Raw genomic sequence first — 14624 nt, 5'->3', positions numbered from 1 at the left:
AAAGTAATGATTGTATTGAAAGTATGAGAGAAAAAATAATTATATATAAAGAAAATGGGTACATTAAAAGAAAATGGGAGGTTTTAAGGGGTAAAAGTGGGATAAAAACTTTCTAAAAATAGAAAGTATTCTAAAATGGAAGAACTTATAAAACTATCCGTTATAGTAAGGTGGAAGAATTTAAAAGAACGGAGAGAGTAATAAAATAATTTTTGAGTTGTATCAATTTGGGATTCGATAATGTTAAAGATCGATTAACTAAACGTGTAATCTCACAAAAAAATTAATGAAAATCGTAGTTTTAGTTACTACTTCGTATGGTTAACCCCAACTTTAAAATAAATTTTAGTAGAAAATAGATATCAAATGAGGATTCTAATATCATTAATTACGGCTACTCTTAAATATATGATATAAATATAGTAGTGTAATATATTTTATGTATTACACTTTAATATAGATATATATCAAGCTAATAGATAATATTTATCTACTTTTTATTGAGACCAAACCAATAATTTACAAGATTATGTTTTTTTTATTAAAGAGGATTTATTGAAAATCCCACATACTTATAATTTTTGTTGAAACTGTTTATTAATCGAGACGAGTCTTTAATATTGACATTGTATATAAATTAATCTTTAATATTGACATTATATATTGAAGGCAAATCTAAACAAAATGATATATGATTATATTTTTTGTTAAGGCAATTCATTAAAAATATTAAAATATAAATATAAATAATGTAAAAGTTAAAATGTAACAAGGAAAAGAAAATGAAAAAATGTAACTTATTGGCAATGGCAAAATTTCAACCAAATATTGAGAGGGGCGAAATTGAGATAAAAAAAGGGGCAGTGTTTGAACCCATAACCGTATTTCTTTGTTATTATTATAATAAAAATTTTACCACTAAGCTAATCAATCTTACTTGAATTTAGATAGTGTACGTCATTATGTATATATTATTTTGAGTGAAACTTAGTTACAATTGATGTTATGTGAGGAAAAAGAATTGTCTATTGTTGAATATTGTATATTTTATATATATATATTGCTTTGTAATTTTGGTAATTTTCATTTTCATAATACAAAAGAAAGTAAAAGAGCTTTTCTCTCTCTTCTCTGGATCCTTCCTCTTCTTCTTTGTTCTCTTCTTTTCCCTTTTCCATGGCTGCGTCATGGCTTCTGCATCTTCCTCTTTGATTGCTTTCCTTGCATATTTTCATGGTATCAGAGCCACGATTTCTCTAAGATCGATAACTGATTTTTTTTTTCTCTTGATAAACATGGAATCTGAAAATTCCCCAACTTTCATCCCAGATTACAATCACGAATTATTTCTAGGTCATGGTGATAATACCAACCATTCTCTCTCTACCAAACCTTTGAATGGTTTGAACTTTGAACAACGGGAACGCTCCGTTCAGATCTCTTTAGTGGCGAAGAATAAAATGGGCTTTGCTGATGGTTCTTGCAGAAAATCGACAGATCCTACAATGGCAAAGCAATGGGAAAGATGCGATAAAATGGTAATTTCTTGGCTTCTACATTCTTGTGAAGAAAACATTAGTTCAAGTGTTCTTTACTGCAATTCCGCTGCTGATATATGGAATGAATTAAAGAATAGGTTCTCTCAATCAAATGGACCTAAAATTTTACAAATTGATAAAGAATTAAATTCCTTTGAACAAGGAAATTTGTCTATTGCTGAATACTTTACCAAATTAAAGAGTTTATGGGATGCATATGACAGTCTTGTGAAAATCCCCAAATGTTCTTGTGGTTTTTGTACTTGTGACGTTAATGGATCGATTGTTGAGTTGATTAAGAATCAAAGATTATATAAGTTCTTAATGGGTTTGAATGGAGCATATAAAAATGTTAGAGGCAATATTCTCATGATCAAACCTTTACCAGATGTAAACACTGCCTACAGTATCTTAATTCAAGATGAAACCCAGAGGGAGTTTTCTGATAATTTGTCTTCTGTAAATGAACACTCTGCTTTTGCTGTAAATAGATATCAATTCAATTCCAATGGAAACAGGAATTCCTTTCAACATCTGAATAATTATCAGAATAAAGGGAGATCTGGGTCTATTCCATATCAATCTACATCCAATAATAGTTCTGCTTCTAACAAGACACATCGAAGCAATTATTATTGTGACCATTGTAAAATGCAAGGTCACAGTATAGATAGATGCTTCAAACTTCATCCTGAATTGAGGAACAAGCCAAGAAGAGTTACTATGTTCTCTGAAAGACAGCTTCCATCCCCAGATTTTGATAACAATTCAACAATCAAGCCAGACATTTCTATCACACCTGAAATATATCAACAATTTGTCAACATGCTGGCACAACAATTTGCTCCAAATAAAGACTCTGATACTTCTCCTCCATCCAAATCCACTCTTCTAGCAGGTAACAATTTTTGTTTTTTATCATCTACAAAGAATTCTTCTTGGATTCTTGACAGTGGTGCTACTGACCACATTTCTCCTTCTTTGGATCTTTTTCTACACTATGAACCTCTTCATAAGCCATATTTCATCACTCAACCAAATGGTCAACAAGCCAAAGTCATGAACATAGGCTCTGTCCAAATATCAGAAGATTTAATTCTTGATAATGTGCTTCATGTTCCTGTTTTTCAATTCAATCTCATTTCAATCTATAAATTAATCACTCAGTTTCATAAATATGTTCTATTCACACCAATAAATTGCTTACTCATTCCCTTTACCTCTCTTTCTCAGGACCATTTGATGAAGCATGCTCAGGTCCTTGGTAATGCTCACACCAGTCTGTACCATGTTAACAATTCTCTCACATACAATCAATTTTTCTCTCCTACTTCTGCTTCATCAAAAGAATGCTTGACATCTTCAAATTCCAGCAACACTCTCTATCAACTATGGCACTGCAGACTTGGTCATTTTCCTTTTATGCAAATGAAACATCTTCAAATTCCTTTTTGTAATTCTTTTCATTTAGTTGATTGCATTTGTCATATATGTCCCCAAGCTCGACAAAACTATAATTCTTTTCCTCTTAGCAACAACAGAGCAAATAAACTTTTTGAATTGCTTCATGTAGACTTATGGGGTCCATATGCTACTCCCACATATAATGGGCACAAATATTTTCTTACCATTGTTGATGATTTCTCTAGAGCTACTTGGACTTACCTTTTGAGCACTAAATCTAATGCTTTTCCAATCTTAGCAAATCACATAAAATTACTCCATACACAATTTCACACATCTGTTCAAATTGTTAGATCTGATAATGGCATGGAGTTTTGTGATGCAAATGCCATTCAATTTTATAAAGACATGGGCATTATTCATCAGACCAGCCTTGTTGCTACACCCCAACAAAATGGGAGAGTTAAACGAAAACATAGACATTTATTGGAAATAGCAAGATCTCTGTTTTTTCAATCCAAAATTCCTCTCAAATATTGGGGTGAATGCATTTTACATGCCACTTTTCTTATTAACAGACTTCCCTTATCTGTTTTACATTACAAAACACCCTATGAATTACTTTACAACAAATTACCTGATTATGATGCCTTAAAATGTTTTGGAAGTCTCTGTTTTGTAGCAACAAGCAAAAGAAACAGAGATAAATTTGCTCCCAGATCACATCCTTCCATCTTCTTGGGTTTCTCTCCAACACAGAAAGGCTACAAAATTCTCGATCTTCACTCTAACAAGGTTCTTCTTACTAGAAACATTCATTTTCATGAGCATATTTTTCCTTTTCATCATATTTCTTCTTCAAACACTCAATCTGTTCTTCCTTCTTCTATATCTGATTTCAATACTTTCTTTTCTTACCCATCTTCTTCTACCCAAAACTCTTCTATATCCACCATCTCAAATACTCAATGCTCTACTTCTAATAATACTCCATCTTACAATACTATTACAGACACAGACTTACTCTCCAATATATCTCCTTCTCCTCCTCTACCTTCCACTGATCTCAGAAGATCCTAGACAAACTAAACCACCTATTCATCTACAGGATTATGTTTTACACACCACTACTCAATCTCCTTTATCTCAACAACCCCATTCTTGCAATCTTGTCACTTTCTCTTCCTTACCCTTTTCCCAACAACAAACTCTTGCTTTACAAGCCACATATACCGAACCACAAACATATTATGAAGCTATTCTTGACCCTGGCTGGACAGAAGCCATGAAGAAAGAAATTTCAGCTCTGTTGCAAAATGAAACATGGGAATACACTGATCTTCCACAAGGTAAAAAGGCTATTGGTTCCAAATGGGTTTACAAAGCAAAATACAATAAAGATGGTTCTTTAGAACGACTTAAAGCAAGACTTGTCATTCAAGGTAATCACCAAAAATATGGGATAGATTACTTAGAAACTTTCAGCCCTGTAGTCAAGATGACTACCATAAGAACTGTTATAGCTTTAGCAGCAGCAAGAAAATGGCCTATTTACCAACTTGATATAAACAATGCTTTTTTACATGGCAATTTAACAGAAGATGTATATATGAAAGTTCCTTTGGGTATTCCAAATCCTCACAATAAAGTTTGCAAAATCAAAAAATCCCTTTATGGTTTAAAACAAGCATCTAGACAATGGTTTCAAAAGCTTGCTGGTTTTTTGCACTCCAGGAATTATCAACAATCAAAACATGATCCATCTTTATTTTTAAAGAAGTCTGCTTTAGATATTACTATTCTTGCTATATATGTTGATGATATTTTGCTAACTGGTTCCAATTCCATTAAAATACATAGCATTAAACAGCATCTTGATAATGAATTCACCATTAAGGATCTTGGTTTGCTTCATTTTTTTCTTGGCATGGAGGTTTCTTATGTAAATGCAGGAATTGTTCTCACTCAGCATAAGTTCACCAAGGAGTTATTGCAGATACAACATTTCTCTAATAAGGAAGTTCACACTCCTTTGCCTCTACACTGTAAGCTAAGTACTGAAGACCCTCATGTTTTTTCTGATCCCACTTTGTACAGAACTTTGGTAGGAAAGTTGAATTTCTTGTCTCATACAAGACCTGATTTAGCCTTTGCTACTCAACTTCTCAGTCAGTTTATGCAAAACCCAAAACAATCTCACTTTGATGCTCTTCTTCATGTTCTTCAGTATATTAATACCACTGCAGGTCAAGGTATTCTTTTAAAAGGAGAAGCTAACATAACTCTTCAAGCCTTCTCAGACTCAGATTGGGCTTCTTGCCCTTTTTCACGAAGATCAGTCACTGGATACATTATCTTGTTGGGCAACTCTCCAATTAGCTGGAAAAGCAAGAAGCAATCAACTATATCCAAATCATCTTCTGAAGCAGAATATAGAGCAATGCAGCAGGCTACATCAGAAATCACCTGGCTTGTCAACTTGCTTGAAGAACTCAATGTCACTACTTTAAAGCCAGTTACCCTTCACTGTAATAATCAATCTGCAATTCAAATAGCCAAAAATCCAGTCTATCATGAACGGACAAAGCACATTGAGATCGATTGCCATTTCACAAGAGAAAAGCTAATGGAAGGGCTTATTCAATTGACTTACTTACCTACTCAAAACCAATTGGCTGATGTGCTCACCAAGATTTTGCCTCCAACACATTTCAAGTCTCTTTTATTCAAGCTGTGAATGATTCCACCTCCAGCTTGAGGGGGGTGTCGAATATTGTATATTTTATATATATATATTGCTTTGTAATTTTGGTAATTTTCATTTTCATAATACAAAAGAAAGTAAAAGAGCTTTTCTCTCTCTTCTCTGGATCCTTCCTCTTCTTCTTTGTTCTCTTCTTTTCCCTTTTCCATGGCTGCGTCATGGCTTCTGCATCTTCCTCTTTGATTGCTTTCCTTGCATATTTTCATCTATTATATGTCCAAGTAAAAGGTTCGCTCAATCTAGTTCCTTGAGCTTGATTGCCGGCAATTGAAGATGATCACAGGAGGTTCAATTATATTTAATTATATTTAATTCATGTTTCTTTTGGTTTGTATCACAACTTTAGGTGCTTTTATTCTGCTTTATTAAATAGATGAAGAAACTCCGGTAGCCAACTAAGATCCTTGGCATGATCTTGCATTGGGTAGTCCATAGTGACTACGAATTCATCATCATTATCATTCGTATCAAGTATAAATCATTCATAGAAACTATGATCGGATTCTTGAGAGGGATGGAAGACAGCAGCCCAAATCTATAAAGGAGAATGCAGTTAAAAAATCCATCAACTGGAGAAAAAATGATATAGTTGAGAAGCTATTATGATATTGCTACTGTTTAACATTGTGGGGACGAGTTTCAGAAAATTTTCAGTGGTTGAATAGTAGTACTCGGATCCATGTGCGGTGCAGTAAAAGAGCTGAATTAGTGAACCGCAATGAAATTGTACGTTTATACAAGTACTTAGTTTTTTGATCAGAAATTGTGGTGATGGGGTCCTCTTGAGTCTTGACCGCATTTTGAGCAGAGTACTAAGTACTAACTCATTCATTTAGTTTGATTTGATATATGGCATCATTACTTACCTCAATTTGGTCATGTGGGGTTGAACTTGAACCCACCTAAACTCGTCAGATACTCGGAATTCTAGCACTTTATAGGTGCCCAAAACTACGCCTAAAAATACAAATTTTTGTAAGAGACGGTTTCTCTATGAGATGCTCTTTATACATCGGCACCTAAGAATAGCATATCTATTATTTTCACTATGAAAACTCATACAATATATGAATTTATTATTGTGAAATATATAAAAATATAACTTCTATGAATAATGTAAGTATATATATTATCATGATTAAATTTATCGAATACATGATTTTTAACAAAAATTAAATACAGACTTTTTTAAAAATTAATCTAATATTGAATAAATCACTTTTTCAAACGTATCAAATTCTAGGTTAGGAATATAGAATTGTTATAATAAATTATATTAATATTTTACCTAATTTAGCTTCAATTCAAATTTTAAATTAGGTAAATATTTTCATATAATAAATTATTATTCACTAAAATAATTTTATTTGTCAAGGCTCCTAAAAATGATATTTGTTATTTTTCAACATATTTATTAGTATGTGTGATGTGATTGAGATCACTACAATTGATCTAAAAATCACCCATATAAAAAGTCAATTGTAGTTGATGGTTTTGCATTTGGACATACTCTTTTCATCCTTGCAACACTAATAATTGGTACAAATATTTAGAAATTACTAGGGACTATTAATAATTTGATTTTAAATTATCGCCCTTAATTCATTTCATTTCTCTATTTCTCTGGCTTTTCTCTAAAAGAATGCTCTCAACTAAAACTCAATATTAAAACAAGTATGACTAATGAATTTCATCCCTAATATATTAAGCAACACTCTCATCTAAAATATAAATTATTAATGTTAAAGTAAAAAAAAATCGAAAAATAGACCCAATCGCTCGCACGTTTTGTGCAACTGGGTCTATTTTCCGATATTTTAAAATCAATATTTATTTGATTAATTTTTATGTTTTTATTTCATTAAATTTTGAATTTTAGCTCGGTTGAAGATATTTTACAAAAAAGAGAAGCAAAAGAGAAGAAAAGTGTTTATAATGCAAAAGTTTTGTGCTAAAGTTTTATATATGTTCACTCTTTTGACCATAACTTTTGATAGGAAAATCTCATCAATGCAACATTTGTGGCATAGAAAACTAGACGTCAAGATCTTTCCAATGATATATTATATGCGCAATTCAACGAAAAATGACGATTGTTTAATGTTTGTTGCGATTTTCAATACACGAGTAAATGGACTCAGTCACACAAAATGTGCTTTGTGTATAGTAATACTCCACTTGCTCATCCTCATTTGATTAAGATACTTATTAATTGATTTTAGTTTTTTTTTTTGTGTATTTTTTTGAATTATAATTGTTGATGGTGATTGTAATGGTTCATGATTTTAGTACTTCCAATTAGTTTTGTTTAGTGAATTAGAACTTAATGCTTATGTTAAATGTACTTGTTTTTGGCCGTCAACTTAATAATGATGTTGATTTTATATGTACTTTTGTAGAAAATTGGACAACCATTGAGACATGTTGGTGGTGGTGCTAATGCTCCACCACAACAACCACCACTAGAGGCCCTTTATTGAGTGAGTTGGGGCTTCACAAAACGTAAATGGACTCACACCGAATGAGGTGTGGGATTCTTTAGTGACTAGCTAGATCTACTTTAACCCGACTTGATATATAATTTCCACTTGATCCTCATTAAAGTATTCTATTATCTTGAATACTATACCGATTTTTAATCATTTTGTAGTTTCTTTGGGACCCATAAATACCCTACCAAGGCATATATTGTGTTGCCTTAACACACGATTATACAAACAGGTGGGTGGAGCGTATCTGTAGTACTCATATGCTTTGAAATAGAATTCAATTGAAGAGGTATTGCAATACCTTAGTATTCAACTGAACGAACCTTGATTGTAACAATAACAAATCATGGCAATTTGGTCACCTTTTATGTAACCGCCTCGAATTATGAAGGCCAACACTAACTGGAATTAGTATTATTCAAGCGGAAGCTTAATTTTGCCAAAACAATTAAGGGGTTACTTAAAGGGTAAACCAATGTCCAAGTTGAATACTTGAACCAAAACCAAAGCAATATAACAGAAGTCTTAACTGTTTAAAATAAAGGAAAATTACAATCAAATCGAAATAAGTTCAAATTACATCCTTAAAATATTCCAACCCTAAACAACTAAACTATTAGTCTCTCAAATACAATAAAGAGATCTAAACAAAAGGGGAGTCATACTCCAACTTGGGTTCATCTTCCGCTCGCATATCCATTCTCCGTCGAGGTGCTATATGGGTTTACAACAATAACAAAACCATTGGAAAAACATACAAAGCATAGTATCAGCAAAAAGGCTGAGTATAAACACGTTAGTGTCCGTCAAACAAGTTATTAAAACCTTTTTGATTTGAGTAAATTCATTTTGAAATATGCTTTTTCATATGATAAATCATATTATCATTCAAACCCAGTTCAATGGTTCTATAGTCATTTCAAATTCTCATTTTTCATCATAAATCATGAGATCTCAATGGATCCAAATCAATTTCAAACTCATATCATAAGTTTACATGGGTAACCTGTGAGTCATCCTGTGACTCGTTTAGTAGTCGGTCTACCGTCCACAACATGTCCGGTAAGTGTAACACAATGGTATTGTGAACAATACGCGCTCAGCATTGGTGAATTGTTTAATTATGCACACAACATTTGTTGTGGCATATGTACCCGCCATTTAGACTAAAACATTTTTGTATATAATATATATCTTGTAATTTCAATAGCATTTGAAAAGTCAAAAGTATTAACTTTTTTCATATGATAAACATATTTTATTTACAACATAGCAAAATATACTTTATTTGTAACATAGCAAATTTAAATCATAATCTTTCCCACATGGGTAAATCATACTTTAGCATAATCATATCATCAAACATAACCTTTGTATTATATTGGGGCTTCACTAACATGTATGAAAATGTTTCTTTTGAAATCTTAAAATTCAATATGATTTTTCAAGGAAACCACTAAAATGTTTCGTTTCAATCCTTCTTAAAGTAAATATAACTTAAAAGAGTTTTGAAATTTATTCAAAACAACTAGAATATAGTTCATAAGTCTATAAAATCATTATCACAAAAGATTTCATAAAACACTATTTTCTTAAATACGAGATAGTTTTGCCGGTAATAAAATCGATAATTGGTTTACAAAATACATATTAATTCTCCAACAAGGCCCAAATTAATCAAGCCATTATAATACCTTATTTAAAATAAATTTAAGGTTGTCCCATCAGATTATAATTGGTTATGCCAATTTATAACGATTTTTACGATTATTTTCGACAATTAAGGTACTTACCATTATTTAAATGATCTCTTAAATTCGTAAAATTTATAAACCATCTAAATTAAACTTATTTTATACTACGAGGCAGTAGGTTATTAATGCATTTATAAATTTTTGATATAGGTTTATTTTTACTCAAATTTAATTAACAATATTACACCTTTTAAAAAATAAACAATTTCTATTAATTTGATAAATTAGTAAATAATTAATAATTAGCTTTTCAAAATTATACAAAAAGTTCTAGAAGTAATATAACACTTTTATTAGCCCATTTAAACTTATTTACGATATTTTATTATTTTGTATAGGCATTTTATCGATAAATAAAATAAAATTGGTTTAAAATTAATAACGTCTGAATAAAATAATATAAAAATTCTATAACATTCCAAAAACTATTGTAAGGGATATAAAATTTTAAATAACCATTAAAAATCACTTGGGGTATTTTTAGTAATTAATTTCGCTATTTTACCGATAAAACAAATAGAATTTATTTAAGTCCATATTTGGTGACGAAAATCTATATAAATTTTTGTACATGTATCTAATGCTTATATAAGTGTCTTTTAAAATTTTTATTTCCAAAAGACATCATTTAGTATTTATTTTATATTTTACCGTTTTATAACTTACCGATTATTAATAAGTGAGTAAAAATTATTAAGGTCTTTAAACGTCAATAAAATCTTCCCAAAATTTTACCAATTTTACTTAGTATTCATATGAGTATATGATAAAAATTTCAAGTCCATATGTCTTTATTTGGTAATTATTTTATATTTTACCATTTTACAATTTACCGATAAACAATTTAATAATTACTCAAAAATCATGAAAAATTCCAAACTAAATATATTCTGGCCAAATCTTGTTTGATACATTATAATATGTTTTTATTAATTATTTTTGATGATGAAGAGTTTATCTAATACCATGTTTTATAATAAAAGTATTTAACACCTTAAAATCCATTAAAATATCAATTCAATGAATAATTTCAATAAAAAATATCCAAGAGATTTTCTTAACATATAGCTACTGGAAATTACTTTTAAAATGAATTTCAAATATTTTCAAAGTTCATATAATCATTTCCATCACAATAATTTTCACAAAGTAGTGTTAAACATGCCTTTAAACATACAACAATTCATAAAATCAACATGCATGATGCCCACAATAATAATACATGTAATAAATTATTTCATACTCAAAATTATCATTTTGATATCATTTTCCAAGATTTAAGAACTTCTCTTTAGGAATTTTATTTTTAAAAACAAGTTTATACACAAACTTTCCCAACTTCTTCTTAAATCCGTTAAAAATCACACCATGTGACATACCTCGACTCCAAGCTTATATAAATATTCCGTAAGCTCCCACGTAAGCTCCTACACGTTCTTAGAAGTGGTTCCAACTTCGGGTCCTTGCCCTTCAAGTCTCAACTCCAACTCTTCAATTACTCTATACTTGATTAATTTCTTCAAGTTTGGTGTCTATGGAAAGCTCTTGAAATGAAGATTATTTTTTTGGGAGATTTGAGTTTATAAACATAAATTTTCAGAAGTTTTAGATGGATTTTTGAAAAAGATTTGTTGAGAAAAGAAGGTGTTTTAGTAGTTGAAAGTTTGAAGAATTCTAGTATTTGTTCATGGATGAACTTGGAAGCAATTTGTTGGGGATTATGGCTGAATAAAATGGTCTGAAAATGATATGTTTTTGCTTCCAATATTTGCCTCTTGCATGCTTGTAATGATGCACAAGCTTTGGGTAAAACAAAGGGGATTTTGAATAGAACAATTTGCTTGAGTATGTAAGTGTACAAAGAGCTAAAAGGGGGTAGGTGACAGCCATATGAGGCTGATTTGAGGTGGTTTTTGTCCTCAATTTAGTCTATTATGGTGTAAGAAAGGTTTATCTAAGATAGTTTAAGGTTTGCGTAAAAATTATTGTACATGTAACAAGTTATCTAACTTGTACTTCATGTTTAAAACTCATTTGTATATGTGTATGAATATTTAATTTATTTTCAACATGGGTAAATAAAGTTTTCGGGTAAGTATTATAATTATCCCGAAACGTTATGGGTAGTTGCTCAACTTTAAGTTTTACCTCCAAAGTTTACGTTACTTGTTACACTTAATAACTACGTTACGAGTTGACAAGTTTCTAATTATTGTAGAAAATTTTCAAATTACTACCATTACTAATTAAATTTTGATTAGTAATGAACAAATACATAAAAAAATTAGGCGCTAAAAACGACTAATGAAATCTCATTAATAATGCGGCTGTTTCATTTTATAAAGTCGAGAATATGCATGGTTGAGGTCAATCAGTGAAATTTACAAGGGTGTGGAATAAATTTAATTACAAATTAACTATAATAAATGAAGATAATACTATTTGCATTGCATAAAGGGCAATAAAATTAGCATTAGATGTTGTAACTCTTTGATTTTAAGGAAGCAGAATAGATCAACGTTAAACAAATTCAATCTAACGAAATCTTACAAGCTAATCAAAACTCTTCCATCAAAGAAATTTTTACAACTATTGTAAAATGTTAGTGCAAGTGCCAAAATTCATAACTTTGAACATATAGTCGAGCATGCTTTATCATGTACTAATTTGGAGAAGGATGGTGAGGATGTCTCAAGTGGTGATATTTTAAGGTTTGGAACGTTATATGAAGTGATTAATGAGGGGACAAATGAAGCTTTACTGAGCCTTGATTTTGATTAATCGGCGTGACTCAACTGGATTTATGTCCAGTTGATTTAGTAGTCCCCTAGGTGAGATCCGACGAGAACACCGTATGGGGGGTATGAGCATACTTTTGTCATTGGGCGCCAGGTGGCCGATACCGCCCCTTGACCGAGGTGTTACCATGTGGGCCTTGCAAACCCCAGTATGGTGGTCTCTTCACTGGTTTAGTACCCCCAGTGTGTTAGTTTTTCCCGAAGGTAGGACCCGAGAGGGTCAGCTGGAGGGGGTATGAGCTCATACTTTGCCATGGGCGCCGGGTGGCCGATAATGCCCTTGGCCGTATCGTTATTCCATGAATAGAGAAAAGATTCACTACCTTTGAATATAATTTGAGGGATTAGTAGTTTGAAAGAGAAATCATGAGTAAATAGAGGTGTTTACACAGATGAGTAGATTCGTTATTGTTGTGCTATGTCGTTGTCTATCCCTTTGTTCTATGGTTCTAATTGTTGTAAGTTCATTGATTACTGACGTGTATGTGTTTGTCGTTGTTTGTTCATGACTCTCTATGATGTTCTTGCTATGATACATTTGACTATGGTCATTATGTTGAGCACCAGAAGGATTATAGTTTGACATAACAGGTATAGGAGCTTCTTTTGCATTGCATTGGGGGAAAGAGCAGAGTACGATCGTAGCAATTATTTTACTAGTAGCCAATGCTTTGTGACTCTTATATTACTTGTAAAGTTTTTGGATGTATAATTCCCTTGTGTGGAGCCATGTGACTCCTTGTATGGTTTATAGTTCCGCTGCATGATTTTTAGATGTACGGTCGTAGGTATACTTCTTTTATTGCTATTAAACCGAAGCGTTAACACTAGAACCACGATCTGTGTTAGAATTGATGAATTGATGGGCCGACGATGATTCATTCCGTCGTGACATATTCAGGAGGGCTTTGATGCCTTCGATTAGTTTAGTTGAATTACTCTATTTATCGATCTACATTATATCCTCAATTTCAGTAGAGATGCTGCTGAAACTTTCCCCTCACTCATCCTTTTTAGCTAGTCATTAACGTTTATTTAAATTCTTTTCCCTTTCTTTTTATGTAACACCCGAATTTCCTCCCGTCCTTTACGATTTTGGTTTCGTTTAAGGGGTTGAAAATTCAGGGGTGTTACACTATGGGCGAGAAACCATGCCTTGAACAAGGCAAGGTAAAGGAAAGGTATTTCTCGAACAAGGCAACATGAAGAGAACAAACCGAAGGCAGCAGGAGGAGCTGCTCGTTTTGAGTAATATCTTGTTCGTCCAAGCAAAATGTTTAGACGCAGGCAGAAGGTTGGAAACATGGGCTGCTCGAACGAGCAGATGGGTGGCTCAAATGAGCAACCAACTTTGGATTCCTTTCTGGTCAGTTTTGGTATGTTGATGGCACTGAAAGGTTGCATTATTTTTTGTTTTGATTACTATGTTAATTGTATGGTATTAATGTGTATTGAATTATGAGTTAAGAAGGGTTCTAGAATGTTGTAGAAGTCTTTATATAAAGAATACATCATTCATAGAACCAACACCATAACAAGACATAAACTTTGTAATAAGGGCTAATTCAATAGTGAAAGCTAAGGTGTTTACTAAGAGAGTTTCTTACTTTGTTTTTAGTATTTGTGATCTTGAGAGGTTGTTCTCAAGTTAAGAAGAGTTATTTATATTGTATTATTGAATCATTATAAATAAATCATTGTTGAGGGATAGGTATCCAAGATACCTGATAAATCATTGTGTTTTTTCTTCCATTGTTTTTGTTTTTATTTCTCATCTTGTTTTTTTTATTGATATAACCTCTTCAAGCTTTCAATTTACACAAAATTAGGATGCATCGTCTTCAACACTTAAGTAGTTGTGTTTAAACCAAGAAAGA

This window comes from Amaranthus tricolor, chromosome 9, assembly GCF_026212465.1.
Source record: "Amaranthus tricolor cultivar Red isolate AtriRed21 chromosome 9, ASM2621246v1, whole genome shotgun sequence".
In the NCBI taxonomy this organism is placed as follows: domain Eukaryota; kingdom Viridiplantae; phylum Streptophyta; class Magnoliopsida; order Caryophyllales; family Amaranthaceae; genus Amaranthus; species Amaranthus tricolor.
The sequence above is the reverse complement of the archived record's forward strand: the minus strand, read 5'-3'. Positions refer to the sequence as shown.